Source organism: Pongo abelii, chromosome 3 (genome assembly GCF_028885655.2).
Source record: "Pongo abelii isolate AG06213 chromosome 3, NHGRI_mPonAbe1-v2.0_pri, whole genome shotgun sequence".
Classification (NCBI taxonomy): domain Eukaryota; kingdom Metazoa; phylum Chordata; class Mammalia; order Primates; family Hominidae; genus Pongo; species Pongo abelii.
In genome coordinates, this window is record NC_071988.2 from 182,636,951 (window position 1) to 182,656,110 (window position 19,160).

Here is a 19,160-nt window from a genome sequence, read left to right on the forward strand (position 1 = left end):
ACAGAAAAAAGAGTAGTTATTTTATGAATATTTCTGGGCTCTCTATTTTGTGCCATTGATATATGTGTCAATTCTTTTACCATTACCACACTGTCTTGATTACTGTAGCTTTGTAGTAAGTTTTGAAGTCAAATTGTGCCAAGTGCTCTGACTTTGTTCTTTTTCAACACTGTTTTGAATATTCTGGGTCTTTTGCCTTCCCCTATATTTAAAATCCATTTCTCAATATCCTCAAAATAGCGTACTAGGGTAATCAGAAAACAACTGTAATAAACAGTGTTATATCTAGGATATAAAATGCAATAAACAGTGTTATATCTAGGATCTATCAGTCATGCATACTACAGGGATGTGTGTAGCCTCACTGAAAAATCTTTCATCTTGTCGATCATGTTTCTGCAACTCCTTGACCACAAGGGTTTACAGAAAATATTTTACTGTAAACATTTTCCATAAAAAAGTTGATTTTCTAGGAATATTTTAGAAAATATTAATTAATTAATTAATGCATTAAATAATGAATTATTGATTAGTGGATAAATCCTTGCAATGAATTATGCAAAGCCATTTTGTAAGAATCAAAAGCAAAGCAATTTCTCTAATAGGTCATTTTATAACATATTGTTGATGACATATGTAAATATTGTTTATATATTTTCCAAATCTATTTCCTTAGTTTCTTTAACATATTTTTAAGAGAAGTATTAAAACTCTCAATACTTTTCATTTGAAACAAAAATGTTTCAATCTTACCCATTGACAAGGAATCATTATATTCCATCTAACACTCTGTTTCTATGAATTTCATCATTCAAAATTAAGGTTGTCATTGGTTCAACATTTTAAACTCTACTTTCATCAACTAAAAACTTCAGGCATTTAAATACTGATAGTGAATGTTATATTCTCTCCCAGCTTTAAACAATTGTTTCTTTTTTCAGCATGTTTATTTCAGTAAATGTTTAAAAAACTATCTTTAGAATTTGAAGTGTATTTTTTTAACTGCTCATACTCTCAACTATTTGTTTCGTTGTTCTTTCTCCATTTTCTGGTAGAAGATAAAAATGAACAGTATAAATGAACATATATATGTGTGAATGTATATATGTATATATACATTCACATACAGACAAAAGAAAGAGTTAAGAAGGCAATTTTTGGTATGGATAGTGGGCATAACATTGTGGAATACAGTCAGAAAATTCAAAAGAAACTGCCTAGAGCAGCTGGATTCCGTGGAAGTAAAAGACAAAACAAACATAAAAACTTCATGAAAATAATTTTAATTTTTGATATAGGGATGAATGTAGCAAAGAACAATAAAAATTCTTACCAAGTAGCAATTATACAGCTTTGACTGCACTGTAAATTGTTTACACTATAGTTCTAATTAATCTTTAACTTAATGCTTATACTGATTTTTTTTTACAAATTTCTTGAGTGATTGTATCTTCTTGGTTTTCTTTTTGTTGATTGTCAGTTGCATTATATATATTAAAATTTATTGAATTTTATTGAGATTTTGTGACATTATGTAATTATGTTTTTTTCTAGGCTGTTAAGCATAGTAAAAAAAAAACCAGTATATTATTTGCAAAATCCCAATAGAATCTAAGCCCTAAAATATAAATAAATAGTAAAAAAATGTTGTAGGTCTCTAAGATTTTTTTTAATGAAAATCATAAGAGCATCTGTGCTTTAAAAGCTTAATTGGGCCGGGCGCTATGGCTCACGCCTGTAATCCCAGCAGTTTGGGAGGCTGAGGAGGGTGGGTCACCTGAGGTCAGGAGTTCGAGACCAGCCTGGCCAACATGATGAAACCCATCTCTACTAAATATACAAAAATTAGTCTGGCTTAATGGTGCATGTAAACCCAGCTACTTGGGAGGCTGAGGCAGGAGAATTTCTTGAACCCAGGAGGCAGAGGTTGCAGTGAGCTGAGATCATGCCACTGCATTCCAGCCTGAGAGACAGAGTGAGATTCCGTCTCAAAAAAAAAAAAAAAAAAAAAAGCTTAATTCTATTGCCTTCTTCTAATAGATAATAATGAAGTGACAGTCTGAATGTAATTTTGCTGAAAATATCTGCATTTAGATAATTTGTAAAGAACTAAGATTTAGGAACTAAGATTAGAGAAAAGATTACTTGAGTCTCACCACTGATTGTTTAATTATGTTTTATGTCTATTGATTGATTATATGGTTGTTTTTTCTGGCAAAATATTCATTTTTTAGGATTATTTTCTGAAGATTTATTTTATGGCTTTGTTTTGGCTGTTTTTGTTTCTTTATGTGCCAAATTAGTTTGAGTTGAGATCCATGAATCTGAAAAAACAACCACATCTCCTGGTCTTTGTGAACTGACTTTATAGAGGGAAAGATTTTCACCAGCCAGTCCAGCTGGAGATGCTGGGGGCCTCCCACACTTTTCTGTCAGTGTGCTTTCCCTGCACGTGCATATGTAAATTCTCCATTATAGTGAATTCGCTTCTTTCTTTTTTCAGGTGCTCATGTTTCTTGCTCCCACAGGTGTGTGTCTATGGTCCTGTAGGTTCTCTGGGTCCGCTGTATGCCTCCCAATTCATTTTCTTTCTCATCGGTCCCCAGGCATGTAGAGTCCTGTCAATGCTCTAAGACAGGTAAGACAGAGACCAATCCCTCAGGAATCTCTCTAAAAAGATAGCATTTTGAACAAACACTCCATTCTTGTTTTGTTTTGTTTCGTTCCCCATTCCTCCCGTTGCCCCTTGAGGGAAAAGCTGCCATGCTCTAACAGCTTTGCCTGCTGTACAGCAGGGCCTCTGAGCACAGCAGGTCATCTAGCTCTGTTTTGTTCTCAGTGGTCCCCAGGCATCTAGGGTACGTTGGGTCTCATCAGTACTCGGAGACAGCTGAGACAAAAAAGAGTCCCTTGGGTGATTTTCAAGAAAGTAGAATGTTGGTCTCATGCTACATTCTTTCCTTCTCCTCCAAGAGAAGTCGTTGAGAGCTGGATTTTCTCCCCTGGCTCAATTCTGAGCCAGAGGGAGGGGCGATGGCCAGTGAGTGCCATGAAATTTCCTACAAACATGTATACAGCTAGTTTTGTACCTGCCTGTGGTGGTGCAGAATCCTCTCCCTCATTCCCAGAATTTTCACAAAGGGAATTGGTTCACATATTGTTGAATCCATGTCTCTCTGTGGAATAAATGGTCTGTGTCTCCCAATTCTATCATCTTTCTGACATCATCTCTAATCAATGGCTATTCTTGACTTGGACTTTGCAAGTTATATTTTCTTCTAGGTTATATAGTGTGGAGAAAAACACAGCCTATGTCTGTAGCTATGTTAAACAATAAAAAGATGATGAATAGGCTACAAGAGGGAGGGAGAGGAGACAGGCAGAGGGAAAGAAAATGGGAGCAGGGTAGGGGGGAGAGAGAGAGATCTCACTTGGTAAAGCAAGGCAGGATACTTCTGGCATCCATATCAAGAGGTTGAAAATTAGGCAGATTTTTTTGTCCGGAAAATAATTGAAGGACACGTTAAGACCTTGTGCAGTTGCCGAGGAATGACATTTATTTATGAGCATAAACACACTGTGTTTTTCAGCGGTGTTCTATCATGAATTAAAAACAGACAGGCTAAAAGCAGATACCTGTGAATCAGAGCCTAGAATTATGGTATATTCTCTGATCAGAAATATTTCAATAAATAGGCAGAGAAGACCTACAGATTAACATTTTATTATATTTGTAATAGAGCATAACTGTCAGATTTTGCCATTATTATAACCAATTTAACATCAGTTCTTAATTTTTAGGCAGAAATATATAATTATAAAACTTTCCCTAAGTAGAAATATATGAGCAACTGCAGTAGATATAACAAGAATCTAGACATAAGAAAATGAAATTATAATAGTAAAATTATTGAGAAAGGAAAGATTTTTTAAGATTCTAATGTCTTCCCAGAAGTTAAGACTCTAAAAGTCATGGTGCTGTTACTTGAAAATAAAATATAATGAGATTAACCTTTATCTTCTAAAAGAGATTGCCTTTTAAAGAGGAAAGGCAATCCTTTCCTCTTTGGAAATGTTATGACTGTTTAGTCATAACATTTACTTATTGTGATCTGGGAGGCAGAATGGGACACAAGGATTTGAGATTATATGATATGTTTATCTCATCTTCGTGTTTGCTGCAAAATGTTCTTAAAATCTCTAAACCCAATGATGTCTACCAGAAAGTTTAGGTAGATTTTCATGGTTGTCAGAATGTGGTCTATGAGTCAAATGTATTTCTGATGAGAAGCCCAGAGATTACTTTAAAATATAGTAATTTGAGTCTTCAAACTGGCCATCTACATTGTGGGTTGTTGTTCAGGTGGGGCACGGGGCAAGTCAGGCTTTAAAAGTTGACGTCAAAAAGTTCACTGAATGAGAAATTTGACTTCCAGGTGAAATAAAACAGTATAGCATGGTGTATTCTAGTCATCAATAATAGGAGTGCTGAAAAAAATAGGAATATATTAGCTTAAAGTCTTCCTTAAGTGCTAAGTCATTAGATATCATAGATGCTATAAAACTTGAGAAGAAAGACCCTCACAGGCAATCTGACTTCTGCAGCCATTTTATCCTGGGGACATCTGCTTATTTGGGTGTGGGCAGGAGGGTGAGGCTCTGAGCACAAAACTATATATGAACAATGCAGGGGAACAGAAAAACCAGCAGAGTTCTGTTCAAACAATTTGAGAGCTTGGAGAATTTGACTAGTTTTTCTCTCAAGATAGTTGGTGAATTCTGGCCAAGAATGCAGCCTACACTTAAGTTAGCAAAACCCCTGATTGAATTAAAATGTTCAGAAACCACATCATCTGACTAGCCGAATGACTTTCTTTCATTAGGGAGGAAGACACTATCATTTAAGACTCTATAATTTTTCTACACAATGATATCTAGATAATAAAATCCCTTGGTATGCCAAAATACAATGCAATATGATTTCTTAAAATAGACAGTATAGACAAACACTATAAAAAATTCTTAAGGGATCCAGACCTTGATGCTAACTAATGAAGATTCTAAGGACACTGTGGTAATGTGTTCAAAACATATAGAAAAAAAATAAAGAAAACAGAAGAAATAATGAAGAAGGTAACCAGATAACGAGAATCTACAAAATTATTAAACAGAAGTTTTAGAAATTAAAATTACAATAACTAAAACTAACATCCCATTAAAGCAATTTAAGAACACAGTATACATAACAGAAGATGTGCTATTAAACTAGAAGACAGGTCAATAGTAAATGTAATGCAAAGCACTGGAGTAGGGGCAGGGGTAGGACAAGGGAGTGCCACATCCTGAAAAGAGGGAGGGGAGGTAGGAGAGAGAGAGGTAAAAGAGTGAAGAGATCAATCATTCTTGGAATTGGAGCCACACAGAAAAGAGTATGAAAAATGCAAAAGAACACTTAAATGATAATGACCAATAATGTTTTAAAAATGGGTGCAACATTAACAGATTTAGGAAGCACAGTAAATGCCTAGCTGAATACCACGCCTAGACACATCACAGTAATAGTGTTGAACACTAAAGACAAAATAAACGAGTAAAAGCAGTAAGGGAGGAAAAAACATTTTCTTCAAGGGATAAGTGATAATAATAACCATTGTATTATAATATATCAAAGATGCATGTTGTAATTTACAGGATCCTTTCAAAAGGAATATTAGACATATGGTATGAGCTAAAATTTAATAGAGAGTAAAAATGGAGCAATAGGAAATTATAGATTAATCCAAGAGCAGGCAAAGGAGAAGAGAAAAAAAAAGCATTAAAAAATAAATAAAACAAATGAACAGAAAATTAAGATGGTAGTCAAATTACATATGTAGATGTACACACACACACAAACACACGTGACTGTAATTATATTGTCGCAGGTAGCAGTGACTACCTAAGGCTGGGGCATGAGAATAAGAAGAATTTACCACACAGTTGTAGGTAAAGAAAGGCAGATTTATTAGAGAAAGTATGAAAATATGTTGCAAGGGTACAACAGGCAGGCCAGCAAAAAGAATCTGACTGCAAGGAAACAAAGGCTTGCTGAGGATTTTATAGAATAGTGCTTAGGCTATATATTGAACTTTGTGCAGTACTGATAACACCAAGATTTCAGTGAGCTAACTTGCAAGTGTCTTGTAATAAGTTGGGCACAGGAAGATTGTGAGTTATTTGTGTAGAGCTATATTTCCTGGATCATGAAGAAAGGTGGACTTAGAGCTTATCTGCCTTCTCTTTTTGCTTTGCCTCAGTACTGCCAGCCGGACTCCTTTTCTCTAATTAGGACTCCACATATATGAGCTATAACTGAACTAAATACCATAAGTAAAAGAGTGAGGATGTCATATTGGGTTTATAAAGCCAATTTTGGAAAATAAAATACACTTTAAACATAAAAACAGAGAACTTGTAAATGAAAGAAGAGTAAATGAAAGAAAAGAGACACCATGTAAATATAAATCGAAGAACAAAAATGCTAACAAATATTGTGGAACTATGTTCAATTAAAGGGCACACAGAGACTGGCTCCTGTAACAAAAACTATATATGATTTTTCAGGTCCTACCATAGGCAAGTCCTCACTTAACATTGTAGATAAATTCTTGGAAGCTTCAACTGTAAGTGACACAATGTACAACAGGCCCTCAAATAACTCTGCTTCCTTCAACGCTGTTGCTTCCTTATAACATTGATGAGATAAAAAAGTTGGTTTGGTTATATGTCTTTTCCTTTAAAGTTGTTAATTTCCAATACCTGTTGACATTTGGAAGCCTGTTTTTCCGGGGCCTTTGGCTGAAGCCTTCCTCAGGTCCTTCTGCTGAGATTTCTTTATGGGAGAGAAAGTGGGCTTGAGGACATTTCTTTATTATGAGTCAGTACCACATTTCATTGTACTTCACTTCATTGTGCTTTGCAGATATTGCATTTTTTACTAATTGAAAGTTTGGAGTAATTCTGCCTCAATGAAATCTACCAGCACAATTTTTCCAACAGCATGTGCTCACTTGGTGTCTCTACCACATTTTAGTAATTCTTGCAATATTTCAAATTTTTCAATTATTGTTGTATCAGTTACGGTGATCTGTAATTAGCAGTCTTTGGTTTTACTATTGCAATTGTGGGGGATGCCACAAACTTTACCCATATAAGACACAACTTAATTGATAAATGTTGTGTGTCTTCTGACTACTCCACTGAACAAGCATTCCCCTATCTCTCTTTTTCTCCTCAGGTCTTCCTCTTGGCAGAAATAAAAAATAATAAAATTAAGCCAATTAACAACTACAATGGTCTTTAAATGTTGAAGTGAAAGAAAAAGTTGCATTTCTCTCACTTTAAATCAAAAGCTTGAGATTATTAAGCTAAATGAGGAAGGCACATGGAAAGCAAGACAGAACAAAAGTTAGGCATCTTGCCCCCAACAGTTAGCCAAGCTGTGAATGCAAAGGAAATGTGCTCAAAGGAAATTAATATTGCCACTCCAGTGAACAAACAAATAAGAAAGAAAAGCAGCTTTATTGTTGATATGGAGAAAGCTTTAGCGATCTGAATAAAGGATCAAACCAGCCACAACATTGCCTAGAGGCAAAACCTAATTCAGAAAAAGGCCCTACCTCTCTTCAATTGTATGAAAGCTGAGAGAAGTAAGGAAGTTCAATATGAAGAGTTTGAAGCTAGCATAGGTTGGTTCATGAGATTTAAGGAAAGAAATTGTTTCCATAACTTATAAGTGCAAGGTGAAGCAGCAAAGTCTGATGGAGAAGCTGCAGCACCTTATCCAGAAGATGTAGCTAAGATAATTGATGAGGTGGCTACACTAAACAATAGATTTCCAATGTAGACAACACAGCCTTCTATTGGAAAAGAATGCCATCTTGAACTTTGATAGCTAAAGAAGAAAAGTCAATGTCTGGCTTCAAAAATATGAAGAACCAGCTGACTCTCTTGTTAGGAGCTAATGCAACTGTTGAATTCAAGTTGAAACAAATGTTCATCTATCACTCTGAAAATCCTAGGGCCCTTAAGAATTATGCTAAATCTACTCTGCCTTTGCTCTAGAGATTGAATAACAAAGCCTGGATGATTGCAACAATCATCAACAAAGGGTAGATGATTGCTAGCATGTTTTAGCAATAATGTGTTTTAATTAAGTAATGTACATTGTCTTTTAGACATAATGCTATAGCACAGAAAATAGACTACAGTATCATGTAAACATAACTTTTATATGCACTGGTTAACTGAAGTATTTTAAGTCCACAGTTGAGACCTACTGCTCAGAAAGTAAAAGATTCCTTTCAAAATATTACTGCTTATTGGCAGTGCTCAAGAGCTCTGACAGAGATGTACAAGAAGATTAATGTTTTCATGCCTGTTATCACAATATCTATTAGAAAGCCCCTAGATCAAGGCATAACTTTGACTTTCAAGTCTTATTATTTAAGAAATACATTTTATAAGGCTGCCATACATAGTGCTTTTGCTGGTGGATCTAGGGAAAGTGAACTGAAAATATTCTGGAAATGATCCACCATTCTCGATGCCATTAAGGACATTTGTGACTTATAGGAGCAGTCAGTGTATCAATATTAACAGGAATTGGAAGAAGTTGATTTAAACCTTCATAAATGGCTTTGAGGGGTTCACAAATGTCATAGAGTATGGAACTGCAGATGTGGTAGAAATAGCAAGAGAACTAGGATTAAAAGTAGAGCCTGAAGGTATGACTGAATTGCTGAAATCTCATAACCAAACTTGATTGGATGGGGAGTTGCTTTTTATGGATTGGCAAAGAAAGTGATTTGTTGAGATGGAATCTACTCCTGGTGAAGGTGCTTTGAATATTGTTGAAATGACAATAAAGGATTTAGAATGTTATGTAAACCTAGTTGATAAAGCAGCTACAGGGCTTGAGAAGATTGACTGCAATTTTGAAAGAAGTTTTACTTTGGGTAAACTGCTATTAAATAGCATTGCCTTCTACAGATAAATCTCTCATGAAGAGTCAATTACTGTGGCAAACTTCATTGTTATCTTATTTTAAGAAATTGCTACAATCACCACAACCTTCAGCAACCACCATTATGATGATTCAGCATCAATCAACATCGAGGCAAGATCCTCCACCAGCAAAAAGTTTGCAACTACTTGAAGGTTTAGATGATTGCTAGCCTGTTTTAATAATGATGTATGTTAATTAAGTTATATGCATTGTCTTTTAGACATCATGCTATTGCACACATAATAGACTACAGTATCATGTAAACATAACTTTTATATGCACTGGAAAACCAAAAACATTGAGTGGCTCATTTTATTGTGATATTCACTGTATTGTGTTCCTCTGGAACCAAACGTACAATATTTCCCAGGTATGTCTGTACTAAGTTCTTTCCTACTCCTAGACTTTCCTTCTCCAACTCAACAACCCCCAGGTCTGTAAAGCTACAGATGCCTTTACTTTGTGGCTCCCTTGGAAGTAAAACAATCCCTGTATCTGTGCAGATCTAACTGCACCATTCAGTGGGGAAAAATTGGAGCTGGTCAGGAATGGAGAGGGAATGGGGACTAGTGCTTTCTCAGGCTTAGCCTCTTCCTTATTTATACTGTCACAGTAAATGATTAAAGGCTTGACTGTTACATTCTTTTGCTTGTTTTCTCAACTGGCTACTCCAACATCTGGCAGCTCAGCTCTCTTGAATCCAGCTGAGCTTCTGACATTGTGCATTAAGGAAAGAGGCATTCTAGAGATAATGAGGGACTGTCATAATGATAAAATCCTCCCTGAAGAAATCCTTATTCCAAATCTGTAAGCACATTCTATGTAAAGTAAAAATTAAAAAAAGAACATATAGAGATAATGGGGGCCATCTTCATACCTTTCTCAACAGCTAATAGAACAAGCTTTGGGACAAAGTGTCAGTAAGAATATAGCACATCTAAAGAACACAATTTACCAACTTTACCTAACTGGTATAAATGGAACACAGTACAAATCAATTTCATAAATGATTTTACAGTAGTAACTACAGCTCAATGTATGAATGGCCTATGACCTAGCTATTCCACTCATAGAAAAATACTCTGCAAAATATGTACACATTTTCACCAAAGATATGCACTAGAATGCTCATAAGTTTGTGGTAGCAAAAGCATGAAAATTAGTAAATTCTTAAGAGTAAAAAAATGGAAAAATTATTGTAATATATGTTTATGCAATTGATTATAATTCAGCAAAGAAAATAAATACAGCCACTCAACAATTTGAATAACTTGCAAATATGATGCTAAGTGAAAGAAGACAGATATTAAGGTACATATACTTTATGATTTCACTGATATGAAGACCAAAAACTGGAAGAATGAATCTCTGCTGTTACAAGGCAGGATAGTTGTTATCCATTAGCAGAGGATGCTAAAGGGGGCACATGTGTACCTCTCTTGAGCAGGAATGTTCTTTTTGCTATGTGTGCTGATTCCAAGTGAGGAAAAAGATTGAGCTTTGATAGGTACCTTTTTTCTGTGTTCATATTATACTTCAATAAAAAATTTGAAAATAATAATATTGGAGTTTAGAATTTAAAGAGTTTTAAAAAATTAATGCATTACAAATAATTACAGAAGAAAAGTTATTGTGTAGCCCTCAGTGTCCATCTAAGATCCATAGATGGGGCTTTAATCTCTCAATGAGAGCTGGTTACATGAAGATAATGCTGTTACTGGATACAGATACAGCAAATTGTATTTTTACTGCTATAAACAAGAAACTCTTGACAATAAAAAATCTTGATATAATCATTGCTACTGCTGCATATAGAAAAGTAATGCAGTTGTCAATGCCTCATTCAACCCTTTCCTCCCTCTCTCCTCTCATCCACTTCTACTAGAAAAAATTCACTCAGTTCTTAGTCTTTCATGCCACTGAGTTCTGATTCAATGTGCTGGAGGGTGATTCGTAGCCTCACTTTCTGTCTTTAAGGGAATCTTGCACAGACAGTCCAGAGTATCTGTGTAGGGATATTTGCTCTGCCTCATGGAGACAGAACTTGCCCATTAGTAGGTACTGGGGCCTGAGGAATTGTTAAATAGAGAGCTTCATTCTCACAAATGTTGACAAATGTCCATATCTTAATGTATCTATGATGGATTTAATTTCAATTTGGTTATGCTAAGACTACATTTCCCAGAACCCTTTTCCTCATATACTTCTGGGTTGCAGTTTACTGAAACTGAAGTTGAGAAACACAGGAGGGTTAGGGAAGCAGCAACAACTATGCTCTGTTGGTTACTGGTGGTGAGAGACAGAACTTTAGAACACACAGAAGCAATAACCATGAAGAGCCAGCAGCTTTCTGTAGGCTTCTACTCTTTCTCCAGCCGCAATCACCTGGTTTTTTTTTGTTTGTTTTTTTGAGACAGGGTCTCCCTCTGTCACCCAGGCTGGATTGCAGTGGTGCAATCCTGGCTCACTGCAACCTCCCCCTCCCAGGTTCAAGTGATTCTCCTGCTGCAGCCTTCCCAAGTAGCTAGGATTACAGGCACCCGCCACCATGCATGCCCGGCTAATTTTTGTATTTTTAGTAGAGATGGGGTTTCACCATGTTGGCCATGCTGTTCTCGAACTCCTGACCTCAAGTGATCCACCCACTTTGGCCTTCCAGAGTGCTGGGATTACAGGCTTAAGCCACCGCACCCTGTCAGCAATCACTATTCTAACAGGGCATTGCTAGCTTCCAGATTTCCAACAAACCCAGGGAAAACTAGTTGAGATGCACCAGGGTGAAAGAATGTTGCATTATCAAATCTAACTAATGCTATGGCAATCAGTGATTCAAAACCTGTTTAATTCTTTTATATTAAATGGTTTATATTTAGTGATAACAAATATTAATAGTTTTAGAAACAAATTTTCATTCTTAACTGAAGTAGTTTAGAAAAAAATAGGTTAAGAGTTACATTATCATTTGTTAAAGGTAATGAGTTTTAATTTGAAAAATAAAATTCAGACACTTGCTAATCTTGACAAAAAGAATAAATAAATATGAAGCATAACATATTTTGAACAATTTCTAAATGAATTCCATTTTGAGAACAATTTTAAAACAGTAACCTTTTGTCCTCTCTAAAAATGGGAGTTGATATTTAAAATATTTAGATGTATCTAATGCATAGAATATGGGAGAATGTTTAATACTGTCTCAATTACAAAAACACTATATTAAATTATTGTTTAAGCTGATTATATAAGTAAGTGTAGCCCTTAATTATTTCATTGTTCCTCTGTAGCATCTTTATTACATTCTGAAAATGTGGTCACAGAATATGACATTTACATGAGGGCAATGGTTCTATTCCATTTTATGGCTACAGCTTAGGTGTCCAAGAGTGAATATGAGAATCATAAAGCATTTCTCACCCAAAAAGGAAGGTTGAATTTATGATCCAGTGTAAATCCTCAATCAATTGAGGATATCAAGAAATATGCTTCTTACATTTTCTTAAACCTAAATAGAAAACAAGACTACAACAAAAGATTAAAATCATTTGTTGAGTTTATATTTTTAATTATAATGTTTGATTTTTTTAAAGAACACGCATGGTCAATAACATGGGTATTTTCTGAAACAGTTTATTGTTATATTTTCTTAATTATTTTTATTGTGCATATTATGACTAATTATGATTCAAGGTTTCATATGATTGAAATATTAAACCACTTTGTTTTATTATCTCTTTAAGTTCTACTTGGATGTATAATATCTCACAATAGTATTCTGTTATTGCTCCAAGTATTATGAAAATGATTTTGAAATTATTTTGAAGATAAAAATGGATTTTCACTTAAACACAATAAATAAATACTGTGCAAATACTGAGACAATGTGTTGTAAGGTAAGGTATTGTGAGCATTACAAATTTGAATAAGGCACTGCCTTCCCATATTTTCATTTTAATTCATTAATAAAATATCTATAGTTGGTATGCAATAAGTTTCATTCACACATTATTTTAACAACACATCTAAAGCTTTTTGTAACTTAATGTGTTATAAAAGACCTTGAGTTACACTGTCTCCTAACCCCTTTTTTCCCCGGTTTAGAATTAAGTACATATCCTTGAAGGAGGTGGTGTGGGGTTAACAAATGGGTAATTTTCTTTTCTTTTGGGAAAAAGCAGTTTGGTTTCATAAAGACAGTGTTTATGTTAAAAGAAAAAAAAATTATGTTGTTTTCTAAATCCATACCATATTTAAATAATATTACTCTATTCCTGAAACATTGGAAAGAAAACAAGCTAAAATTTAATGGCAAATATTTCCAAGATAACTTTGTGATGTAGTGCAAATTTTAGGGAGTAGGGGAGATTTAAAATCCAACAAGTTCTTGAAATTGAGGTACAAACAGCTAACAAAATACAGTCCTTCAGGCTTCAAAACCTTGCACACTCTCTGAAATGCCAGAAGCACTATTTATTTCTTCCCTTTTTGCCTTATTGCACACTGTCCCCAGATGATGTTGTATGTGGTATAAATTAGACAGACAGTTTATTGAATATACTTTTAGTCCATCTTCTATAACACACAAGGCATCACTTTCAAGGTGTCACTTCAGAAGAATAAAGGCAGACTAGAGCAATATTTTAAGTCTGGGTAAAAAATGGTTTGGAAAAGTTCAAGTACAATATTGTGATAGCTCAGTAAGATACACAGAACACTGAATGCAATTTTAACATGACTATTGAGTCAGTTTTTTGTATTGGCATAAAATCTGGTATAATAGATGCATTTCACTCATGAAAAATTTGGGGGTTCAGTCATAAATTTATTCCATTCAGTTTATGCTTTGCTTTTACTATCATCATTATTTCCAAATCACGACTTACACAAATCTCTCCATTTTTGCTGGATCATGGAGAGAGACAATTAATGGTGAGTGTGGAATAATTCACTTATCCTGTGTATTTGATGATTAAAACAAGTCAGACTCTACATACTTTACATTTTTAAGAAAATAGTGCTAAAGTTACTTTTAGAATGAGTGGGACTTTCAAACTCACATATTCAGTCATAGCAGGTAACACTTCCACAGAGATACAGATTATAAGACAAGTATATAAATGGCTGTTTCAATTCTAACAAAAATACCAGGAGTTATATAGTAGTGTCTCTAGTGTTTACAATACTCAGGCAATTGAAAGAAAAAAAGACTTTGTTTAGTCTAAACTAAAATGTATTTTGAGAATAAACTACTTGTAAGTAGGCTTGGATTTCTTTTCAGAAAAAGTTAAGACAGATGTAAATAATATGAAAAGAGAAATGCATATAGATTTTTGAGATGAAAGAGGGGAGTGCACAGCATCCCAAATTTTGATATCGTTTTTGCCTAAGCACCAGGGGTTTTAGGGAAAAAAGACACGTTCAGTGAATAACACCATTAAATAAATTCATTGAATTTTTGTTTTTAAATTTTTAAAATAAATCCTGAAAGTTTCTAGTGAAGTATACAAAGAATATTGTCTATTCTAAGGCAGCAGAGAGAGCATGCCTGGAACAGAAATTGTCTGCTGACTACGGGGTTCAAGGTTTCTTACTCAACTGTGTGGAAGAAATAATCTGACTGGAGAGAAGATTGAGATGAGGAAAGAAATTTCTGAATCAGTACCATGCCTTTTCTTTGTTTGTTTATTTATTTGTTTTTCTTTCTTCTCAGAATTACTGAAAGAATAGAATATCAAAAAGGGAACAATGATGGCTGCGTTTCCTCTTAGAGGACAGTACTGATCCATCTGTGTCTTTGCGTATGGTTGTGAAGGTGATACAGGCCAAGTTTACCATCCATCTGACCCTTCATCATAACAAACAAACCTATGTTCTTCTTTGAGTGAAAAAATACAGTGTAGGCAGTTGTAATTGTCTCTCAGTGAAAGGTAGGCACTAGGATACTGAGTTAGATTTACTGAAATGAGTCCTCAGAACAGCACAACATGGAGTATACAAGTCAGACATGTCTTCAAAGTTCTGGAAGACATTTCATTAAAAGCAGAAACTTAAGCCCAATTTTAATCTGCTTTGTGTCCATTATATTTCCTGTCTGTTGACATGGACATCCTTTTTCTCTTGCACCTGACTTATTACAACAAGTCTAGGTCTGAATCAGTTATTCCACCAAGAATCCTAGAGAGGTAGATTTTTGAAATAATCACCATCTTTTCAAATTTCAGATATCAGGTCATAGATTTGACAAATCGAATTCAGAGTTCTTTTGAATAAATCCTTATTTTCTGGTTCTTTCATCTCCTGTAACCTCAAGTGAAACTTATCCATCAAATTTTCACTTGTGCCTACATTTAAGTGTGATGTGCTGTCACTGTTGACTGAATTAAACAATACCTAGAAGACTGGTAAAGCACTATTTTGGGCTATGTCTGGGACGATGTTTTCAGAGGAAATAATGTGTGAACCTGAAAGACTAGCCTGTTGTAGAACTTCTCAGTCTCCATAATTGTGTGAGCCAATTCCTGTCATAAATCCCTTCTCATAAATCCCTATCTATCTGTCTGTCTGTCTATCTGTCTATCCATCCATCCATCTATTTACATATATATATGTATGTGTGTCTATATATATATATCTATATATCTATATCTATATATATATATAGATATATCTTATTGGTTGTCTCTGGAGAACACTAATACATGAAGTCACTATAATTTGTGAATTTCTGACTCTCTGATATTCCTTTTGATTAGTCCAATGTATTGTATTTTTAACTCCTACTGAAAGGTGAAGCCAGCTGGACTTCTGGTTCAGGTGGGGACTTGGAGAACTTTTCTGTCTAGCTAAAGGATTGTAAATGCACCAATCAGCACTCTGTAAAAATGCACCAATCAACACTCTGTGTCTAGCTAGAGGATTGTTAATGCACCGGTCAGCACTCTGTAAAAATGCACCAACACTCTGTGTCTAGCTTAAGGATTGTAAATGCAGCAATCAACACTCTGTAACAACACCCCAATCATCACTCTGTAAAATGGACCAATCAGCACTCTGTAAAATGGATCGATAAGCGGAATGTGAGCAGATCCAAATAAGGGAATAAAAGCTGGCCACCCCAGCCAGCAGTGGCAACCCTTACATGCTGCAGAAGCTTTGTTCTTTCTCTCTTCACAATAAATCTTGCTGCTGCTCACTCTTTGGGTCTGCACTACCTTTATGAGCTGTAACACTCACTGCAAAGGTCTACGGCTTCACTCCTGAAGTCAGCGAGACCATGAACTCACTGGGAGGAACAAACAACTCCAGACACACCACCTTTAAGAGCTGTAACACTCACTGTGAAGGTCTGCAGCTTCACTCCTGAAGTCAGCGAGACCACAAACCCACTGGAAGGAAGAAACTCTGACACATCTGAACATCTGAAGGAAAAAACTCTGGACACACCATCTTTAAGAACTGTAACACTCACTGCAAGGGTCCACAGCTTCATTCTTGAAGTCAGCAAGACTAAGAACCCACCGGAAGGAATAAACTCCAGACACATTTTGGCAACCCAGATGGGACACATTTTGGTGACCATGAAGGGACTGTCACCAAGCAGTGAGTACCATCAGACCCCTTTCACTTGCTATTCTGTCCTATTTTTCCTTAGAATGTGGGGGCTAAATACCAGGCACCTGTTTGCCAGTTAAAAGCGACTAGCACGGCCACCGGACTAAAGACATGGGTGTCAGGCTTTCTGGGAATGGGCTCTCTAACAACCCCTGACTCTTCGGAGTTGGGAGCGTTAGTTTGCTAGGAACCCGCTTCTGCTTTCCCTGTACTTCCGGGCTGAGCCAAGCGTCGACAGAGAGGAAAGCCATTCAGCTCCGGGGTCCCGACCACAACTTGGGTGACCCTGTGACCATGAGTGGAACTCTCAAAGTCATGTCACCCAAGCGAGACTTGCTCATCTATCCTATCTATCCTGACCCTTGCCTCCTGGTTCCTAATGCCTGTCGGACAAACTTCCTCTCACCTCTCTTCTCTGAGGCTAGTCCCACTTCTGAAAACCACTCCCTGTTTCTGGTGCTTTTCTAATTTCTCCTATAAGAATGATATCTAGTATAAACTCCAGGACTGTATTCCCTTCTTTAGGCACCCGGGCTCACTAATCAGAAAGACATAATTTTTGCCCAAAGTCCCGTCGGGGTGGTGGGGACTATCTTATCTGGAATTTTAGGATCCCTCCTCAGACTAGCAGGCCTAACAAAAGCTATTCCTGGAGCTAGGATATAGGGAGCTTCAGAAATGGTATCCTTCCTATTCAAGTGAGGACAAAAGGTGTCACTCTTCCAACCCTGGAGATCCCTTCCCTCCCTCAGGGTAAGGCCGTCCACTTCATTTTTGGGGTATAACATCTTTATAGGACAGAGGCAAGGTCCCAATACTAACAGGAGAATGCTTAGGACTCTAAAAGGTTTTTGAGAATGCGTTGGTAAGGGCCACTAAATCTGACCTTTCTCGGTCCTCCTTGTGGTCTAGGAGGAAAACTAGTGTTTCTGCTGCTGTGTTGGTGAGCGCAACTCTTCCGATCAGCAGGGTCCAGGGACCACTGCAGGTTCTTGGGCAAGAGGTGTTCCTGTTGCTGTGTTGGTGAGTGCAACTATTCCAATCAGCAGGGTCCAGGGACTGTTGCGGGTTCTTGGGCAAGAGGTGTTTCTGCTGCTGCATCGGTGAGCGCAAATATTCTGATCAGTAGGGTCCAGGAACCATTGCGGGTTCTTGGGTAGGGGAGAAACAAACAAACCAAAACTGTGGGCAGTTTTGTCTTTCAGATAGGAAACACTCAGACACCAACAAGCTCACTCTTGAAATGCATCCTAAGCCATTGGGACCAATTTGACCCACAAACCCTGAAAAAGAGGCAGCTCAATTTTTTCTGCACTATGGCTTGGCTCCTATATTCTCTCTCTGATGGGGAAAAATGGCCACCTGAGAGGAGTATAAATTACAATACTATCCTGCAGCTTGACCTTTTCTGTAAGAGGGAAGGCAAATGCAGTGAAATACCTTATGTCCAAGCTCTCTTTTCATTGAAGAAGAATACACAACTATGCAAAGCTTGCAACTTACATCCCATAGGAGGACCTCTCAGCTTACCTCCATATCCTAGCCTTCTTATAGATCCCCTTCCTATTAATGATAAGCCTCCTCTAATCTCCCCCACCCAGAAGGAAACAAGCAAAGAAATCTCCAAAGGACCACAAAAACCCCTGGGTTGTCAGTTATGTCCCCTTCAAACTGTAGGGGGAGGGGAGTTTGGCCCAACCAGGGTACATGTCCCCTTCTCCTTCTCTGATTTAAAGCAGATCAAGGCAGACCTGGGGAAGCTTTCAGATGATCCTGATAGTTACATAGATGTCCTACATGGTCTAGGGCAAACCTTCAATCTCACTTGGAGAGATGTCATGCTATTGTTAGATCAAACCCTGGCCTTTAATGAAAAGAATGTAGCTTTAGCTGCAGCCTGAGAGTTCGGAGATACCTGGTATTTTAGTCAAGTAAATGATAGAATGACAGCCAAAGAAAGGGACAAATTCCCTACTGGTCAGCAAGCCATCCCCAGTATGGATCCCCACTGGGACCTCGACTCAGATCATGGGGACTGGAGTCGCAAACATCTGTTGACCTGTGTTCTAGAAAGACTAAGAATAATTAGGGAAAAGGCCATGAATTATTCAATGATGACCACCATAATTCAGGGAAAGAAAGAAAATCCTTCTGCCTTCCTCGAGCGGCTATGGGAGGCCTTAAGAAAACATACTCCCCTATCACCCGACTCACTTGAGGGTCAATTGATTCTAAAAGATAAATTTATTACCCAATCAGCCGCAGACATCAGGAGAAAGCTCCAAAAGCAAGCCCTGGGCCCTGAACAAAATCTGGAGGCATTATTAAACCTGGAAATCTCGGTGTTCTATAATAGGGACCAACAGGAACAGGCCCAAAAGGAAAAGTGAGATCAGAGAAAGGCCGCAGCCTTAGTCATGGCCCTCAGACAAACAAACCTTGGTGGTTCAAAGAGGACAGAAAATGGAGCAGGCCAATCACCTGATGGGGGTTGTTATCAGTGTGA